Genomic DNA, 6,000 nt, shown 5'->3' with positions numbered 1-6,000 from the left:
AGATCATACTTTGCAGTGGTCATCCGGAACGATACATATGATTTCAGGCCATTCTGAATAGGAGTGGTAGCTAGGGGTGTACAACTCCTCTAGAGCAGTTTTGAGTGAAGATCTCACAGGTAGTGATCCAAGTTGCAGATTATTGGCGATAGCATTCCAGACCCTGGGGGCATCAATAGAAAAGGCCCTTCCTCCAGTATTTGTACAGCAATAAGAAATGTGAAGCTGGTAAATGAGCGAAGACCTGAGGTCACATTTGTTCTTAGAAACAGTGAGGAGATCCAGCAGGTACTCTGCTGATTTTTTTGTAAGTACATCATGTAAAAATAAGATCTGATGCACAAGCCATCGATCATTAAGATAAGTTAAGTTTGACCCAATGTAGAGAGCGCACTGGTGGGTCCTATATGGGCAGTTCAATGCAAATCTTAAGGCCTCGTCATAAATTGAGTCAAACTTCTTCAGTATAGTACTGGGGGCTGATATATTCGATGTCACAGTAATCAAGTAGAGGCAGTATGGTAGCTTTTATCAATTCCAAGCGGAACATAGGGGGGAAGCAGTGCTTGTGTCGATACAGAAAACCAATTTTTTATTTTGTCTTTTTACCAATATAATCAATGTGATTTTGAAAATTAAGTTTTGAATCAAAGATGACCCCACTTCGAGATCTTGACTTGCTCTATTTGATGATTATTTAAGGAATATAATTGGGGAAAAATCACTTCCTGCTTTAGTCCTGGTGAGAAGCATAGTACCTTGGTTTTGGAGGTATACAGGACTAGTTTAAGAGCAACTAGCTGATGTAGTTTCCTGAAATCACCCTGGAGCTTAGCAATCACGTCATCCGGAGAGCGGACAGTAGTAATCAGTTTGATCCTTGGGAATGATAAACAAACAATATACATACTCTTTGTTTTTTTCGGTGAAGTCACGTAGGTAGAAAAATAATAGATCACGAAGTTTCGATCACAACTCAACAGGTGCAGCGCCACTTAACGTCGCCACGAAGTCTGACGACTTTGCCACTAGTGGTTTATACTGCCTCATACCCGATAAACATGTACACCATTCACTCCATGGAAATCGGGATAGTGCATCAGCATTACTGTGAGCCATGTGGCTCTTGAGTCGGGTGCAACCGCAACAAACAAAATATGAACAGAGAACATCTTAAAGCGACGACGCTAAACAGAAACATCCTGGATAAACCAGTAAATCTTCCAAAAAAACCCCCACCGTATTACAACACTGTGTGCAAAAATACCAGTGTGATGCAAGTAAAACAATACCAACCATAAGACAATTTAGATTAAAGTTATCAGGCCAACTCCGCACTTCCGCAAGAAACATGGCTTAACCATATGTTTTCGAAATCACCAAAATTAAGCTATAAAAACAATGTAACAGTAATCATAAGAACTTTGATTCAAATTTAACAATAAACGATATGCATAACATGTATGACCAAACTTGCAGCCATAGCTGGCAGCATGATACTCCCAGTGTATGATGTGTGAGTGAGTCAGTGGTAGTGTGAGTGAGTGTATGTGTGAGTCAGCGTATGATGAGTGAGTGTATGATGTGTGAGTGAGTCAGTGGTAGTGTGAGTGAGTGTATGATGTGTGAGTGAGTCAGCGTATGATGTGTGAGTCAGTGTATGATGTGTGAGTAAGTCAGTGGTAGTGTGAATGAGTGTATGATGTGTGAGTGAGTCAGCGTATGATGAGCAGCCTCCTCCACGCCATCGCGGCCTCCTCCCCGCCATCGCGGCCTCCTCCACGTTCATCGCGGCCTCCTCTCCGCCATCGTGGCCTCCTCCCCACCATCGTAGCCTCCTCCACGCCATCTCCTCCACGCCATCACGGGCTCCTCCACGCCATCATGGCCAAGAGGCTGCATCGTCGCAGGAGCTTCTCCTCAGCCGAGAGATGCGAGAGTCGCTGCCTCTTGTGGAGCCGCCGAGGCCGCACACCCAGCGCCTCATCCTCCGAGGCCGAAGCGGCCCTGGCCTGGGAGCTCAAGCTCCGGCCAGCCCAGGGCAAGCCGAGCCCCGCCGCCGAGCCAGGCGAGACCGAGGCTCCCCGGGGCACCAGGCTGCAGTTCTGGGACTCCACAACAACCATTGTCACCCCCTAACCCCTCACACACTCATTCCCTCACACACTCCTCCACACACTCACTCATTCCCTCACACACTCAACCCCTAACCGCTCACAAACACTCATTCCCTTCCACACTTCCTCACACACTCATTCCCTCACACATTCGCCTCTCGGGTCGCCGCTATCCACAGCGAGCGAGGAGGCGGCCATCTAATCAGGGATGCAAGAAATCGCCTTTTGATAGACCACCTGGAAGGAGTACTCCTGTAATATCTCCAGCCAGCGTGAAAGCTGGCCGGAGGGCTGGTCTACAAGTAAGGAGTACTCAAAGGTCGTGTGATCCGTGTGGACCACGAAGCCCCCCCCATAAAGATAGGGTCTGTACTGTTGCACAAAGTGTACTATGGCCAACAGTTCACTTCGAGTTATGTAGTAATGCTGCTCCGTGGTCGACAGGATGCAACTCCTGTATGCCACCACTCTCTCGACTCCGTTCTTAACTTGTGACAGGACAGCCCCTATGCCCGTGTCCCTCGCATCTGTGTCAAAATTTACGGCAAGGAACAAGCTGGATACTCAAGGGGAGGCGTGCTGGCAAGGCATTTGTGTAATGCGACAAGCGCAGCCTCCTCCTCCTCCCCCCATCTAAACTTCTGGCCATTCGCAGTCAAAACATGGAGGGGTTTTGCCACCATTGCGAATTGTGGGACGAACCGTCGGTAGTAGGATGCAAACCCGACAAATCTGCGGACTTCTCCTACCGACTTGGGAGTTGGCCATTTGCGCACGCACGCCATTTTTCGGGGTCTGTCGCTATTCCGTAATCACTCACAACGTGACCCAAATATCGCATCGATGTTTGTGTAGTGCCTTGGATTCACTCGGACGACAATTGCCTTTCTTCCACCGTCACTTTTATTTCCATCGTTCCGCACACACACACACTTTATGATTTCACACACACACACTATATATATAATTTCTCCTCTCCGCGCTCCGCCAACACGAACACTCGAATTCCCCTCAGCACCGTCCGCTCATACTCCTTGTCTCCACACACAGTCTCTTCTTCTCTCACCGCACACACAGTGTTCCTATCTCTATCTCCTCACACACAGTGACTCGTCTATCTCTTCACACACAGTGGCTCTGTCTATCTCTTCACACACAGTGATCTGTCTATCTCTTCACACGCAGTGACTCTGTCTATCTCTTCACACACAGTGACCTGTCTATCTCCTCACACACAGTGACTTGTCTATCGCTAACTCTTCCTGTACCTACCTATACCGTAATCTCCACTCTGCTCACGCTAACTCTCGCTATCGCTATTTATTGTTGTCTGGGTTCGGCTCTCAATCTATTTCCCACTAACACTTGCCGGGCTTCCACTCTTCGCATCTCTCTCTACCCGCTGCTGTCTCCACTTCTCGCCAACTCTCCCGCCGTACAAATCACCTAGCGTTTTTATCCCCTTTTCAATCAGCCTTAATTAATTGCCACGTGCCTCGCTGGCATTTTCCCACCAGCTCCGCACCTGTCCAATGGCCCAGACTCCGTGACGCTGCCACTTAACGCTAACAGCCTCTCGACCAATTACTTTGGCTTGTTTACGCCACCCGTGACTTCATCACCTGCCCGACCTTACATGACCCACACTGTTTGTATGTACTGTATATGGCCAATTTACCCATGTGTATTTTCTACTCCACTACATCACCCCCCCGCCCCCCCGTGATGAAAGAACCTAGCCGCCCCCGGCTACGCTATACTAGAATTGGAGTAGTGGAGTGAAGCGGACGGAACGATGATAACATATATACAGAACGCACTCGCAACACATAACCATTTTGTACAACCACCCGACACGCACCACACAACGACACTCACACAACACCTTTATACAGAATCCCCAAACCACCCAAAGTCAACGTAGTGTACTTCTCCTGGAACGGGTTCCCGCTGCCGGCCCATCTCCCCTGCACGGGACACCCTGCGGTAAGGGAGGGCCTCGCTCGTCTCGCCAACGAGGGGCACTCCTGGTCTCCACAATGCGCTCATCCCTGTCCCAGCAACACTCTGCTGGCGGGACTGTCCGCCGTTCCCGGTCGGGACGGACATTGGTCCGGATCTGTGGCCGTTCAGTTGGCGTCCGGTCAGCAACTCTGCCCAAAAGGGGCAATCCTGCAGGCACACGGGGGCCAGATCTCTGGGACACGCGCACTTGTGACCTCCCCACAGGTTCGTCGGACACATCCAATACAGGCCGCTCTCGGATGGGGGATGACGTGTCGTATGGTAACACAAATTTCTTCAGGCGCGACTGGTGAACAAACCATGTCCGACGACCGAATTTTATTCGCACACTCTGATCCCGTAAAACCTCCACAATATCAACGGGCCCCTGCCAGGGGTGGTGAAACTTTGGGGACGTTCCCACCGGCACCATGGGGCAGTGCAACCAGGCTTTATCTCCAACACTCCACGGCTCTCGTGGCCGCTGCCTGCCGTACAATCTTTCGTTAGCAGCTTGTCGTCGTGCCGTATTTTTCAATGCAGCCTCCCGGGCTTCCCTAAAACGGTCTAAAGCCACCTGCATCGGAGCAGGCACCGTCGTAGATTTCTCTCGCTTTCGAATTCCCAATTTAACAATAGCCGGCGCTTTTGGTTCCCGTCCATACATTAGAAAAAATGGTGAGTATCCCGTTGAGGCATGCGGGGCCAATCTATACGGGGCCAGCGTCGCTGCAACATGCAGGTCCCAATTATCTTGAGTGGTGTTTACTTGGTGACAAAGCATGGACGACAGCGTCCTATGCAGCCACTCGACCATCCCGTCAGTCTGCGGGTGGTACGGGGCCGTCCGGATCTTTTTGGTCCCCAGCGAGTCACACACGTCTTTAATCAAATTCGATGAAAAATTTCTGCCTTGGTCAGTAAGCAATTGTTCCGGGCCCCCTTATCTAGGACGTACCCTTTTAAGAAAGCCGCAGTGATTGACGTCACTGACTGGTCTACCAGCGGCTATGCCATCGGCCAACGAGTTAAGTATTCCACCCCGACGAGCAAATATTTGTGCCCTCGGGGAGTGATGGGGAACGGACCCACAATATCTAGCGCCACAATTTCGTTCACTCTCGAAACTTGAATCGATTGCAATGGGACACGATATGGCCATGCCGGCGCTTTCCTCCACGCACATTCCTGGCACGCTTTTACATGCTGTTTCACATCATTAAACATTCCCGGCCAGTAAAATTCATTCTCCACTGTCAACGCGGTCTTCTTCTCCCCCAAATGCATCAATTTCTCATATATCTCGTTAATGAGTTTCCCCCGCAACACCCTCGGGACAACAATACAAAATGTTTGTGCTTCCACATCCCAGCGAACAAGCAACCCCACTTCTGACACCAAATGTAGTGCCTTGGATTCACTCGGACGACAATTGCCTTTCTTCCACTGTCACTTTTATTTCCATCGTTCCGCACACTTTAATTTCTCCTCTCCGCGCTCCGCCAACTCGAACACTCGAATTCCCCTCAGCATCGTCCGTTCATACTCCTTGTCTCCACACACAGTCTCTTCTTCTCTCACCGCACACACAGTGTTCCTATCTCTATCTCCTCACACACAGTGACTCGTCTATCTCTTCACACACAGTGGCTCTGTCTATCTCTTCACACACAGTGACCTGTCTATCTCTTCACACGCAGTGACTCTGTCTATCTCTTCACACACAGTGACCTGTCTATCTCCTCACACACAGTGACTTGTCTATTGCTAACTCTCCCTGTACCTACCTATACCGTAATCTCCACTCTGCTCACGCTAACTCTCGCTATTGCTATTTATTGTTCTCTGGGTTCGGCTCTCAATCTATTTCCCACTAACA

Source organism: Petromyzon marinus, chromosome 16 (genome assembly GCF_048934315.1).
Source record: "Petromyzon marinus isolate PM22_M1 ecotype Great Lakes invasive population chromosome 16, UKy_Petmar_22M1.pri1.0, whole genome shotgun sequence".
NCBI lineage: Eukaryota > Metazoa > Chordata > Hyperoartia > Petromyzontiformes > Petromyzontidae > Petromyzon > Petromyzon marinus.
The sequence above is the reverse complement of the archived record's forward strand: the minus strand, read 5'-3'. Positions refer to the sequence as shown.